The 15297-nt window shown below is 43.3% G+C and overlaps 1 non-coding gene across 1 annotated transcript; it reads left to right on the forward strand.

The window, feature by feature from the left end:
* The first annotated feature begins 1133 nt into the window (after positions 1 to 1133).
* Positions 1134 to 1271, forward strand: LOC119933953. Its single transcript, XR_005452818.1, has one exon. It is a non-coding gene; the product is annotated as a small nucleolar RNA SNORA7 (small nucleolar RNA).
* Positions 1272 to 15297: the final 14026 nt, after the last annotated feature.

Below are 15297 nucleotides of genomic sequence, written 5' to 3' on the forward strand. Positions count from 1 at the left end.
AGGGAAGATACAAGTGAATCAGTTTGGGCACAGTCCCTGTCACATAAGGGGCAAGCAGTCCCCATGGGAGGGAGTAGGATTCAATTCCCATTTTGAAGATAACTGAGGCTCAAAGAGTGACTTGGCCAAGGTCACACAGCAGACACGTGACCGAGCCAGGATTAGAACCCAGGTTCTCTGATTCCCAGGCCTGTGCTCTTTCCACTAGGCCACGGTGCTTCTCAGTAATAGCGGGCTCTGTACTCTCTGGAGTGCTGCTTTCTGGCAGGAGAGTCATCCTGCTCTAGGCACATGGCTTCAGGTCCCAGAGCCACAGCTCCATCTGGAACACAACTAATGCCACTTAGGCCCTCCTGAATGCTGAGGACTCCATGTTCTGGGAGAGTCTGGGGTGTGGGCATTTCACAATCACTGTCAACCTGTGCTGTTCCATCCCATTCATGTTCGTCCACGCGAGCAGATCTTTGCTGTCATCGGTCAATAAACAGTACTGATGAATTTGCTAGGAGGTAAATGACAAATCAGCAATACTAGAGCTCTTGGTGGGACTCCCATATGTCACAAAGTTGCTGTGTGCTACTATGTGAGTCAAGAAGCCTCTCTGAATTGCTCATTTGTAAAGAGGTCTAATGGTGTCTATATGCTAGGAATATAGATTAGGGATTGTTTTCCCAAAGGAGCAATCAAGTCCTTTAAACTCTCTCCAATTCTAAGAAGATATGTGCCAATACAATTACTGAGTTAACATTTACTTATCCCAGTAGGTTGCGATATTTTTCTATTCCTATAATGAGACCCTTCAGGAAGGTAAATTCACTACTCTAAGATCAATATTAACTTTTTCCGTAATCAGCACTCTATTTCAATTCCCTGCCATTTATTTTAGATTTACACAAAATTGCCCTGGTACAGTCAATCAATCTAGTGGGTCTTACAGGAAAGTGACATCTTCTCAGTGCCCAGAGGGTGAAGACAAAAATCCAACAGATCTTTACTAGTGTCAAAACAAGGAGAAAAACATATCAGTATTAGATTTATCTTAATGTTCGTCTCCCCCTCTAGAATGGGAGCTCCTTGTAGGTAGAGAACATGTCTACCAGTTCTATTGTATTGTAATCTCCCAAGCACTTAGTCCCCTCTCAGGGTCACACCTGGAGAGTTTTCAGTCCTCTACCAGTCTCGGCTACAGGAGGGAGAGTCAAGCAGAGGCCTACCCATTCCATTCCTAGCTTGGGCAGTGGCTAGCAAGTGGAAGGCAATCTGCTACAAGTCAAAACTCACCCAGGCTGGGCAGCAGTGGCATGGGAGAAACTCAAATTTACTATGCAAAAGGAGGCAATGGTAAACCACTTCTGTATTTTTACCAAGAAAACTCTATGGATACACTACTAGAACGATTGCAGATGGAGAGTGGGTCAAGTGGCTCTGCCACTTGTCAGCTGTGTGACTTTGGGCAAGTCACTTCACCTCTCTGGGCCTCAGTTACCTCACCTGTAAAATAGGGATTAAGACTGTGAGCCCTTCATGGGACAACCTGATTACCTTGTATCTAACCCAGTGCTTAGAACAGTGCTTGGCACATAGTAAGCGCTTAACAAATAACATTATCATTATTATTATTATTATTTTGGGCAAGATGTGTCTGTGGTGTTACTATGGGTTGGAAAAAAGATGGCATAAGACAAGACAAGAATTTTGTACAGTGTTCTTTCAGCACACAGTAAGGGCTCAATAAGGAAAACTGATTCACTGGCATTGGAAAAGGCGTTTTTGCCCCAAATTTATATGACACAAAATAAAACTTCTGTAGGTTTTAGTCTGAGCAGTCCCAGAGAATGTCATGGTGACACACACACTCTCCTTGAATCAGAGGGTACCCAGAAATCTGCCTGTCATAACAATAATAATACCTGTAGTATTTGTTAAGTGTTTATTATGTGCCAAACTCTGTACTGATCACTGGGGAAGGTACAAGGTAATCAGGTCAGATACAGTCCCTGTCCCAGTAGGACTCACAGTGTAAGGAGTAGGGAGAAAGATGACAAAACTGAGGTACAGAGAACTTTTAAGTGACTTTCCCAAGGTCGCCTAGTAGGCATGTGGCAGAGTCAGGATTAGAACTCAGGTCCTCCGACACTCAGGGTCATGCTCTTTCTACTGGCTATGTTGCTTCTCATAGATTTCCACCTTACCCTTAGCCCTTCCAGCTTCCACCGAAGCCCTGTGAAATTGACCCTAACAACCCTCCAGGAATACCTGCCATTTGTTGACTTTCCACAGTGCGAGATAAATGATACCGCTGACTAAAGAAAAATTTCAGTGGATACTTGCTGGGGTGAGAATAAGTGTGGAATTGACTGCTGCTCTTACTGGTTCTCCCCTTAATTGTCACTCCACCGATAAGAAGCCCCTATGTAGTATTTAAAGATGGAAAATCATAATAAGGATTAATATACACTCTGCGGAAGTATCAAGCATGGAAAACTCTCCAGGGATGCACTCTCACTATCCAAATAACCTATTGCTATATCTGCAACGAGCAGTAGATCACTCTGTCAATCAGTTATTGAATGCTTATTCTGAGCCCTGGTCTGAGCTCTGGGTAGAGTACAGTGGAATTAGTAGGCGTGATGCCTGCCCTCACGGGGCTTAAATTTTCCTGGAGGTTCATGGACGCTAAAATAAATTACAAGTAGAGCTTTCAACAGATCTGAATCAACAGAGACAAAGTTGGTAGTCATTTGTCCCCCTCTGAGGCAGTGAGAATGAATTTGGAATTTTAACCCCATTGAGAAACATAGGTAGGCACAGAGTGTCATCATACAGTCACTAGACACTAAGCCTCTATGTGACTCTATGGGACTGCTTGATTGCAGATCTGATACTTCAGAGTGTTCAATTGTTAAGGAGAAAAGTCACTCTTAAAGGAAATGCATCCATTTAGACAGGGCTTCCAGTGTTGTCCATCTGAAAAGCTGCATCATCATTTCATTCTTCACAACAGCTTCAAAAGTGGCCCCTTCTTCTACATTGTAACTGCCACCAAATTGGTCCAAGCACTTGTCATATCCAAATTCAACGAATGCATCAGTCTCCTCATGGGCTTTCAATCAATCAATCAATGTCGTATTTTATGAGCACTTAGTATGTGCAGAGCACTGTACTAAGTACTTGGGAGAGTACAATGAAACAGAATTAGCAGACATGTACCCTGCCCATCCAGGCCGTACTTTCTTTACTCTGTTTACAGATCAGTATTTCAAACATCATTTCGCACATGTCCCCCCACTCCTCCCAAAATGCAGATTGTTGTCCATTCTGATCTGCTTTCCATCAGAGTAGGGGTAAATAGAGAATAGAAGGAGACTCAGGACTGAGCCATAAAGGACCCCCAGAGTTTGGTGAGGGGAGGCAGAGGAAGAGGAAAGGACTGACCACCATGTCAAAGACAGCTGAGTAATTAAGGAGGATTAGGACAGAGTAGTGAGCTACAGAAAAGAGTATGAAATTGAGAGAAAGGAGATCTGGGTTTGAATAATGAGTTGCCTGTTGTGTGACCTTGGACAAGTCACTTAAATTACCTGTGCCTCAGTTGTTTTCTTATCTATAAAATGGAGCTCAAATATCTTTTCCCCTCCCCCTTTGATTGTGAGCCCTGTATGGGTCAGGGTCTGTGTCTGGTCTGGTTGTACCTACCACAGTATTTGGCAAGTAGTAAGTGCTTAAAAAATAGCACCATTACTATTATAAGAGTTTATTAGATTTGGATAGGTAGGGGGTGTCTAGAGATCACAGGTATTCAAAGTGGGGAGAGGACAGTTTACAGGGAGGCGAGGGGACGAGAGAGAAAGCAGTTTAGGAGGATGTAGTCAGAGTGTGAGATTACCAAGTAGGTGACTTTAGAAATGGTACAATGGCTACTGATGATGAGATCCACCGATCTGCCTTTATTCTTGTTCATTAGTTGAAGGACTGATCTAATAAATTTGCAGCAGCATCACAGCTTCTGAGCTGTAACCAAAAGCTTGGATTCCTGCCAAGGGTGGGTTTATACAAATGAATAGATATTCATTCATTCAATCATATTTATTGAGCGCTTACTGTGTGCAGAGCACTGTACTAAGCGCTTGGGAAGTACAAGTCGGCAACATATAGAGATGGTCCCTACCCAACAATGGGCTCACAGTCTAGTCTCTAGGCTACACCTCTCTTGGAGTGGTAGCATAGACCAAACTTGCTTTAAAAGGAGACAGGGGTGATATTCCTCATGACAACCAACTAAAGGCCTCAAATTGGCTGTTTTTGCTTTGGTAAAGGAGCTCTCTAGCTGAGTCTTGGACAGTGAAGTAAACTGTTTTACCAATTCCACTGTATTGTGTTCTTCCAGACACTCTAGTGCAGTGCTCTGCATACAGTAAGTACTCCTTAAATGCTGCTGATTGATTGAACAACATCATAATATAGTTCATTGTACCACACACTAGCCCAGATTCACAGACAGTATAAATTAGGATCCCTGCTATCAAGAGACACACAATCTAACATTGGGTTTTCAGATGACAATATAAATAATCCAAACTTTCCACCCCGGAAATGTACTTCAGACTGCTGCTCTGCTAACAAGGAGTCCGGGATCTGGGAAATGGGAAGGAATTGAGTTGTCAGAGTGAAGCAAGACAGAGAGGGAGAAGCTGGACCCTGAGAGCCATGACTCTATCATAGCTATCATATGACAGTCAATGATTTTCAACAACAAAATACCTTAAACTCATAGCATCTAGGTGGTAAAGGGACTCATTTCTTCCATCCAAACAAGAACATATGTCCTCAATTTCTCCCATTACTGCTTCCTTCTGCTCACCACATGTCCCCTCCTTCTCTCCATCCTTTCCTCCTAATAATAATCATGGTATTTGCTAAGCACTTACTTTGTGCCAAAGTCATCAGGTTGGACACAATTCCTGTCCCTCATGGGGCCCACAGTCTAAGGAGGAGGAAGAACAGGTATCAATCTCCCTTTTACAGCTGAGGAAACTGAAGTCCAGAGAAGTTAAGTGACTTATATAAGGTTGAACCACAAATAAATAGTGGAGCTGAGATTAGAACCCAGGTCCTCTGGCTCCTGTTACACAGCAGCCTCTTCAGTTAGCTGAAAACAAGGGCCTGGTCTATGGTTGGACCTGCAGTCTTTATACATAAGCAACGTGGGAAGCAGCTGACCAAATGGATAGAGCACAGGCTTGGGAGTAAGAAAGGCCTGGTTCTAATCCTGGCTCTGCCACTTGCCACTTCTGTGACCTTGGGCAAGTCACTTAACTTCTCTGTGCCTCAGTTACTTCATCTGAAAAATGGGAATTAGTACCATGAGCCCCATGTGGGACATGGACTGTGGCCAACTTGATTTGCTTGTATCTAACCCAGTGCTTAGTACAGTCCCTGGCACATAATAAGTGTTTAACAGATGTCATTAATAAATGTCAAGTGAATAAATAAGTAAAGTCCTTGTGGGCAGGGAATGTGTCTACCAATACTACTGTATTGTACTCTCCCAATTATTTAGTACAGTGATCTGGCACAGTATATGGTCAATAAATACATCCCTTCATTGATTGCAAACAGAAAAAGAAATCATCATCCCGGGACGTTTGATTGCATTTTGCTTTAGTGGTGTTCACACTGCTCATCTTATGAGATCAACTGCCTGACATAGCAAGGACTGATAAAGCAAGAAAAAAATCTATGCATTATAGCCTAAGTTGCCTCCAAGTTCATGAATGCCCATAATCAAATGTGGTGTCTTCGGGAAGGAGCTCATTAGTCGCTCTTTCTCTTGCCCAAGACCTTTCAGTGAAGTAAACATTATTACAAAGCCAAGATTATCATGCAGTGCACAAAACGAAATGATTTTGCGGAGAGTGTACAATATCTGGAAATGGCCTATTGTCCATTGGGATGAAGCGGCACTCAGAGTAGAAGACACATTTTGCCCTTTGCATTGAACCTAACTGTCAATCAGATCTCTTTTTTTATGTATTGTATCTGAGTGTGCACTGTATTTTTCAGCAACAACCTAAATATCATTCAGCACTGTGCTGATCCAGAATGACCCAGAAGCCCGGCCCAACCTTAAAAGTAAGTCTTCGTGCTTCCTGATTTGACAGAAAATCTTCCTGAAGTTTCCCAGTGAACGTAATAAACCAGTTGATTTATGAAATGGCTAAAATTCCAGAGATAACACTCACCAGAAGGCCATTTTATCCCTTGCATAACTGGTAAGTGCTCTGTCAGATTGCTCTGAGGGCAGGGCATTTGTAATAACTATTGCTGCCGGCATTTTTAATTTTCTCCATAGTTTGATTGCACCCGCCAAGTACCCATAAAATACTTCCCGTCCATCAGGGTCACTTATCATAATGGTTGTTCATCTGTGCCTTCCATTTTCATTTGTTATGGGGCTGATTTCGGTAGTATCTCTAAACATTACATAAACAATTCTCCTCTTTCCAAGATGAGTTTGAAACTTCCACACCACATTTTAATATTAATGTGCCTTCTGACTTTGCCAGCATAAAAAAAAATGTTATCTGGGGTGTGATTAGAAAAGGAAGATCAAAAGAAAATGACTCGGTTCTTAAAAGCAGCTCATCTAATCTTCAGTCACAGGCTGACTCCCACAAGCTTCAGATCACTGTATTCAAGGCTGGAATTATCTCCCTAACTTTGAAAAGCAGAGTGCTGTAGTGGTTAAGGCATGGGCCTGGGAGCTAGAGGACCTTGGTTCTAATCCCAGCTCCACCACTAGCCTGTTGAGTGACACTGGAGCATTATTAGAAATAGCATTCAGTTACAATGACTTTCCAGCTGCTTGTCCTCTCTCCTATCTTTTGGGACAAATGCAGTAACAATTCTAGTAGCCAGTAAAATGTAAGATCCACTGTTAGATTGTAAGCTCTTTCAGGGCAGGAGTCATGTCTAGCAACTGAATTGTACCCTCCCCAGTGATTAATACAATACTCAGCACAATGTAAGCAATCAAGAAATACAATCGATTGAATGATTGTCTGTGTGTGTAGTGAATATTATGTGTTGGTAGAAACTGAAGTTTCTTCTTCTGACTGACAGACCCCAGTGGCATCTTCAGCTTTCCTTTCTTCCACAGTCACACATTCTCTTCTAGAAGCAGTCTTTTTTTTTTTTTTTCAGTGGTGTTTGCTAAGCACTTATTATTTACCAAATACTCTTCTAAACTTTGGGGTAGATAAAAATCTATCAGGTCAGCCCTGTCCCACCTACGTCTCACAGTCAAGTAGGAGGGAAAATGGGGATTGAGGAAACTGAGGCACAAAGAAGTTAAGTGACTTGCCCAGTGTCACTCAACAGGCTAGTGGTGGAGCAGGGATTAGACCCGAGGTCCTCTGGCCCCCAGGCCCATGCCTTAACCACTACAACACTCTGCTTTTCAAAGTTAGGGAGAGAATTCCAGCCTTGAACAGAAGCAAAGTTACAGAAAGATGCATGATGCTCTCTTCAGAACTTCGAAGAGTGAGTGACTGTTCTAGACCTCTTGTCACACCCCTCCCCAACTCCGACCAGAGTCAGAAAATGGTGGATTTCATTGCCGGTGGAGATTGATGACCCTGCATAGGAGGTGACCAAATTCCTTGTACTGTGAACTGGGAGGGAGGTCGGCTTTCAAAGGGCTACTCAGAATGTTGGGGAGAGAAGGGAGGCAAGGAAAAGGGAAGAGAGTTGAAAGGGGAGAACAAAGAGAGGTGATGGGAGAAGCTAACTGATTTATTGATTGACTGATTGATCAGTTGGTAAAAAGCAGAAGCAGCATGTTATAGTGGATAGAGCATAGGCCTGGGAGTTAGAAGGTCGTGGGTTCTAATCCTGGCTCTGCCACTTGTGTGTTCTGTGACCTTGGGCAAGTCACTTCAGTTCTCTATGCCTCAGTTACCTCATCTGTGACATGGGGATTAAGATTGTTAGTCCCACATGGGACAGGGACTGAGTCCAACCCGATTTGCTTGTATACACCCCAGCAATTAGTACAGTGCTTGGCACATTACTTAATGCTTAACAAATATCACAATTATTAATATTATTATTATTATTATTAGATCCCTCTATGGATTATTCATCACTGATTTGTCTCTGCAGATGAGAAGTGAGTTCCTATTATACTAACAATGCTTATTGTCATTTTTCCAGTCTATAGTTTATTTTTTCTTTTGTTTTTCTGATTGGCTTCGTTCTTTCTCTTCAGTGCCCATTTATCACTATCCCACCACCCCCATCCCTCTCTTTCCCTTTCTGGTAAACCCATATCATCTGTCTCTACATTCATTATTCATGGTAATCTACTGCCCACCAGGCATCATCTGTAGCTTTCTGAACCATTCTGACCCCTTTCTCACATTCCTTCTGTCTTTTGAAGTCCTTGGGGACTTCAATATCAAGGTGGATGTTCCCAACAACTCTTCTGGTTCCCGCTTTCTATCAGTCCTCAACTCCAATGATCCCACTCTTCGCTCTTAATCCACCCTTTAACGAACATTGAACTACACCTTGTGGCCTTGGGTGGGGCAGAGGGCAAGTGCACCCTCAAAGTACCAGGACATTGGAGAAATATGGGACACTAGTGTCAATCTCAAGCCGCAATGGGCTGTGGGTTGGAGTTGTCCTGCAGTGGCAGCAGCTCCGGAGGACACTGCTGGCTGTATTACAGGGCAGGGGCTGGGAGATGTGCCATGGCACTTTGGCATTGGAGTGTATGTGGGAAGCGGGCAGAATTCCTGGTCTGCTGGAGCCGGCCTGACAGAGGAGCCAGGCCCCGGGACTCACAGGGGGCAGAGGGATGCCTCATGTGGGCATGGGGACCCCTACATACTGCAGAGATGTGCCACAGTTGTGGCAACTCAGGTTCCTGGAGTGTGCCACAGGTAAGAGGGGAGAGGAGGAGGGGCCGGTCGGCATTAGCTCCATAGCGGTGGCAGCTCAGAGCCTCCTCTCCTCACTGTAGGGCCAGTCAGGGCTGCAGGGTCAACATTGATCTCCCTCCCCAGACCAAGGAGATCAACCCAGACTGTGGTTTGGAGGGAGGAAAGAAAGCACTTTGGTAGTCAGGGGACAACCTGCAGCAGCAGAAGTTCCTTGTGCAGGGGTCTACAGTGGAAAGCATCTGGGGCTCACTCACTGCCATGGAGCCCGAGGCTGAGGAAGGCAAGGGGAACAGTCTAAGTGCAAAAGTAACATGGGCCGTAGTCTTACTTCACCTGCTAATTTGACATGTGACGTTGGGTAAATCACCTTACACCGCTGAGTCACCCTTTTCCCCTCCAGAACACAGGGACAGTGATGCCTACCTTTTCCTAACTGACTACCTGACTGACTTTCTTACCTGACAAAATGAGAAAATGGATGAGAAAAAGCTCTGGACAAATAACAGTGCTAGGCAAATTTAAGGTATTGTTACTCAAGTATTTCCCTAGTACTACCCCTTTCCTGATTATGCTAGCCTTCAGGCAAACTTTTCCTTTTGCAAATTGTGGCAACATTCCAATGAGACCTGGTATTTTCTTTCTCTCAGTTCTACTTCACCCACTCCAAAAAATGTCAGGCACAATTATGATGAATCCATCAGTCAAGGAAAAATTATTTTCATATCTAATCTAATTTTCTGTAATTTTACCTCTTTGAAAGGAGTCCTGGGGTGAATGCTGCTTAGAGGGTGGATGGGGGTCTGGGGGAGAGTCATTTGTTGGTTTCCACATTGAAACATTTGGTTTGTGCCTGGATATTGTACCAACAGACATCTGCAGAGGAAAATGCAATTTTCAGCTGCGGTCTGATGAATGTTGTGGTGTGAAACCCATAATTTCCCTCATTTTAACAGGCAGGCTTTTGCATATGAAAGTCCTCTGCCTCCTAATCCTGAATGATGGTAACCTTTACTTTGAATAAAGGCTATTAGAGTCACTCTGTATTCTCCATGTATCATTCACCAGGAGAATGGAACATAGCCTTTCTCCAGGCTCCACTATCCCAACATGCCAGACCTTGATACCCACATGGGTCTCAGGGTGTCCCTTCTGAGAGCACAAATGTACTTCAAACCTCACTCTCTGCTTTGGATTATTTGTATTACTCATGCCACTTCTCTCTCTCATCAGCCTAGTTGATTGAGAGTCAATTGAATGGAAAATACAGGACCTGAGCTACTACACTGGCTCATAAAGTACATAACACTGAGTTATGTTGCCAACTTGTACTTCCCAAGCACTTAGTACAGTGCTCTGCACACAGTAAGTGCTCAATAAATATGACTGAAAGATACCGAACGCAGCCGAGTGACTTGGGAACATGACTCTGTCCAGATAACAGCCCCAACTAGCAATTCCCCACCATCAAACCTTAGCTCTGGAGGCCACTTCTGAACTACCAGAAAAGAATCAGAGCTGAAGTGGCTGCTGCTGTTTCCAAGTGGATCTTGTTCTGCTGTCCTGCCATCCAACTGCCATCCACATCCCAGACCCTCCATAGATAGGAAAGTAAAGAAGTTGTCAGGATAATGGATTTTTTTTTACTGTTAAAAATAGATGGGCCTTGATTTGCTCCTGTTTCCTACTCCAGAAGCTCCATTTGGTATTTCAAGGGGACAGTGCCATAGTTTATAGATCCTATTATGCTACCACTACCATGTTACCAGAGGGGACAGATGGATTCACCTTCTTTTGTTTCATTTCCTAATAGAGTAAACCTAAAAGCATCATAAAATATTGCTTTAATAAATTCCCAAGCACTTCCAAAGAAAGGATGGCCTGCCAGCACTAGCCAGCTCTGCCTCGCCTCTCTTCTCCTATTTCTGTCCAAAGTTATCAAATGGGTTTTTATGCCCAATTCAACTCCATTCCTGACTCCCTATAACCTGGTCCCTCAACCCTTCAATCCACTGAGAGCACTCTCTCTCTTCCTTATCAAATCCATCCATCCTATTCTGTCTTAATCCTTTTCATTTCTTTAGGTATCTGATACTGAGACTACTCCCTTCTCCTGAAAACACTGTCTTTCTCTGTTTTGATTGCGTTTTGTACTAGTTCTCCTCTTACGTCTCTGGCCAATCATAACCAGTCCCTTGAGCAGTTTTCTCTCTCTGACTCCCGAATTGGGTCCTCTTCTCTTCTCTTCTCTTCTCAATTTATGCTTACTGCTTCCATGATTTCAACTACTCCCACTAAGTGGATTACTTTCCCTAATGCTCTTCTATTCTATAATCTCACATTTCCTCCTGCCACCAGGTCGACTCCTCCTAAATATCCTGCTAGCACCTGGAGTCCAAAACTGAACTCCTCATCTTCCCTCCCAATTCTTTTCCTCTGCATAACTTTCCCATCATAGTTCCCATTACCTAGCTTTCCCACAAAACACTCCCATCTTCCCATTTCTCGAGCCAATAACTTAGGCGTTATCCTAACTCTTTCCTCTCTTCCAATCTCTGTATTCAGTCTGCTATCAAATCCCATCATTTTCTTCCACAATAATCTCAGAATCTGTCCCTTCTGCTCCATCCAAATGGAGCCTGTGCTCATCCAGGCACTGGTCCTACTCCAGTTTAACAGTGGCATCAGCCATCTCACTCCAAGCCATACTTCATCCTGCTAACCAGATAGTTTTTCAAAAATGCCATTCTGCCCATGTCTTCCCACTCCTCTAAAGCCTCCAGTGGTCACCTCTGTTTCTCTGCATCAAGCAGAACTGACGGCCATTGGCTTTACGCCACTTGATCAGCTCTCTAACTCTTACCTGCCCACATTCTCTTTCTATCTCACCCTAGTGTGGTATCTTCATTCCTCTCAAGTTAACTTAATCAGTGTACCTCATTTACATCTATTCCTCTGACTTTTTTCTCATATCCTTTCTCCTCCCTGCAACTTCCTCCCCTTCATGTGCAACACACTACATCTCACCCTATCTCCAAACCCCTTTGGAGAATGCCTCTCCTTGGGGAGGCCTTCGCCAATGATTTCTCAACTCTCCAATTTATATATCCCACTGCCAATTTAGCCCTTCCCTGGCACCTAAACATACGATCCTCTGTAGGATTTATATATTTCTTCCTGCTAGCTCTAATTTATCTGAATGTCTATCTTCTTCACTAGATTGTAAGCTTCTTGAGGGCACGATCTTATCTAGGAACTTGATTGCACTTTCTAAAGGCTGAGAACAGTGCTCTGTGCAGAGTAGGCACACGACACATACTACTGCTTGACTGTTTGTCGGATTGTTGCATTTGTACTCTGATGTTCCCTTTGAGATTTGAAAATAATTCCACAGTTGAGAGATTTTATTTAAGGGTGCAAATTTGACTTACCAATTCCAGAGGCTGCAGTCAGAGCATGCAAATTATGTAGCCCATGGTCAGAGTCTAAAAGTGTGGAAATAACTCAATCAGTTAATCAATCAGTGGTATTTATTGAGTGCTTACTGTGTGCAGAGCACTGTACTAAGTATTTGGGAAAGTACAACACAGTTGGTAGGCATGTTTCCTGTCCACAAGAACCTTACAGTCTAGAGTGACAACTCAACACAATAGAACTGCAGTGTGTGCTCTAGTCTTGTGACATTCACTAACAGCTGAACATGCCTTGCTGATGCTCTCCTTTGTTTCCATGCAGGACGTCAAAGCCAAACCTTATAAATCAGGTCAGTTCTTGCTGGTGCTAAAATAGCTTAGTGCAGGAGTAGAAATTCTGAATATGCTTCAAGGACATATACAGTTCTTACCCGACTCCCCTGCTAAATAATAAACTCCTTGAGGTCAGAGATCATGTCTACTAACTCTAATGTACTCTCCCCTAAGGCTTAGTGCAGTGTGCTGCCAGAGAAGGTGCTGAATAAATACTACTGACTAATTGACTGATGGCTACTGTGTAGCTAACAAGGGATGGAGAAGGCATCAAGAAAGCTAGGACAGGAAAATATATTTTTGAGCTGATGACTGTTGCTCCTTGTGTCCTACTTTCGTTCCATACTTAATGGATGCTATAGGGAAGTCCCCTTTTCAGTCAATCAGTCCATGATATTTATTGAGCACTAACTGCAAGCAGAGTATCACACCAAGAACTTGGAAGAATACAGTAGAGTTAGTAGACATGATCCCTGCCCTTAAAGAGCTTAGAACCTAGTGGGGGAGATAGATATTAGAATACATTTCAGGTGGGGGTGGGGAGCAACAGGGTTAAAAGATATACAGATAACTGCGGTGGGATGAATATTGAAGTGCTCCAGGCATACAGACTTTAAGTCCATAGGTGACGCAGAAGGGAGGGCGAGAAGGGTAGGAAGATTAGAAGGCAGTCAGAGGAGGCTTTTTTGAAGAGGAATGATGTTGGTAGGGTTGAGATCTCTCGCATCATGTTTCACTGAGGTTCTGCTTCAGTAAGCATTAAAAATATTCCTTCATCACTCATTCATTCCTTCGTTCAATCATATTTATTGAGCGCTTACTGTGTTCGTTTGGAAGGCACAATTCAGCAATAGAGACAATCCCTGCTCACACTGGGTTTACAGTCTAGAAGTGCAGAGACGGACATCAAAACAAGTAAACAGGCATCAATATAAAGAAATAGAATTACAGATATATACATGTCAAAACAAGTAAACAGGCATTAATATAAATAAATAGAATTATAGATATGTAGGTATATACACAAGTTCTACCCAGAACTTGTGGGGGGAGAGAGTTCGGGGCGACTCACTCATGAGGATCTGTTGGGTGTCCTGTAGACACAAGCTCAACCAGAAAAACTGATTTCATAAGCCTGGTTCGATTTTGTTGTTATTAGTTAAGCACTTACTCTGAGCCACGCACTGTAGCAAGTGATGGGGTAGATGCAGGATAATCAGGTTAGACACAATCCCTGTCGCACGTGAGCTCACAATTAAGAGGAGTGGCGTGGCCTTAGAGTCAGAGGACCTGGGTTCTAATCCCAAGCTCTGCCACTTGTCTGCTCTTTGATCTTGGGCAAGTCACTTAACTTTTCTGTGCCTCAGTTTCCTCATATGTAAAATGGGGATTGAATCCCTGTTCTCCCTCCTACTTATAATATGAGCCTCACATGGGACAGGGACTGTGTCCAACATGATTACCTTTGCATCTACCCCAGTTCCTAGTACAGTGCGTGACATATAGTAAGTACTTAATAAATACTGCAATTAATTAAGTTGGAAGGAGGGGGATTTAATCCCCATTTTACAGATGAGGTAACTGTGGCAAGGTCACATAGCAGACAAGTGGTAGAACTGGAATTAGAACTCAGGTCCTCAGATTCAAAGGCACATGCTCTTTACACAAGGCAACGCTGCTTTCAAGTGTAGGTTTCTTGGTCTCCCTGCTTATCATGTGGCAGCTAGAAACACCCTGATGGAATTTCTATAGAAGTGAAATGAGGCTGGGGCTAATGGCCATTTACACATTGGAAGGTGTAATTGTTCTTTGGACTTAAGATCAGTTTGTTGTGATTCTTGAATCCGTGTAGGTGCCCTTTATTGTCAATTTTCCAAAAAGACGCACTGAGCCTCTTGATTTGTTAGTCAGTGTGTGGCCTAAAGGGGAGAGTCCCAAATAACAACTTTCAGCATTGGGATGGGAGAAAGCCTTTGTTGTTGCATGGGCATACCAAGTGTAGGGCGATGTACGAATCCAATTGTTTTCCACCTTATTACTTGACACAGTGTTTTTCTGATTCTGCAGAGTGGTTCATTACCATCTGCATGTCCCCTTGTCTGCAGGCTTCCTGAGTCCAGTCATCAACATGGGGCAATATCTGGATTACCATTTCAAGAACTTTGAATGATGCTCATAGTCTGTTGGGATATATAGCTTCTTATACTCTGTGGACACAGACTGAGCCCCCTCCTTCCTCTCCCCCTCCTCCCGCTCCCCATCCCCCCCACCTTACCTCCTTCCCCTCCCCACAGCACCTGTATATATGTATATATGTTTGTACATATTTATTACTCCATTTATTTTATTTACACATATTTATTCTATTTATTTTATTTTGTTAATATGTTTTGTTTAGTTCTCTGTCTCCCCCTTCTAGACTGTGAGCCCACTGTTGGGTAGGGACTGTCTCTATATGTTGCCAATTTGTACTTCCCAAGAGCTTAGTACAGTGCTCTGCACATAGTAAGCGTTCAATAAATACGATTGATGATGATGATGATGATGATTGAATGAATGAATGAATGGACTCACTGGGCAACATTATGTTCAGCTGAGAGACTAACACA

Source organism: Tachyglossus aculeatus, chromosome 10, assembly GCF_015852505.1.
Source record: "Tachyglossus aculeatus isolate mTacAcu1 chromosome 10, mTacAcu1.pri, whole genome shotgun sequence".
Classification (NCBI taxonomy): Eukaryota; Metazoa; Chordata; class Mammalia; order Monotremata; family Tachyglossidae; genus Tachyglossus; species Tachyglossus aculeatus.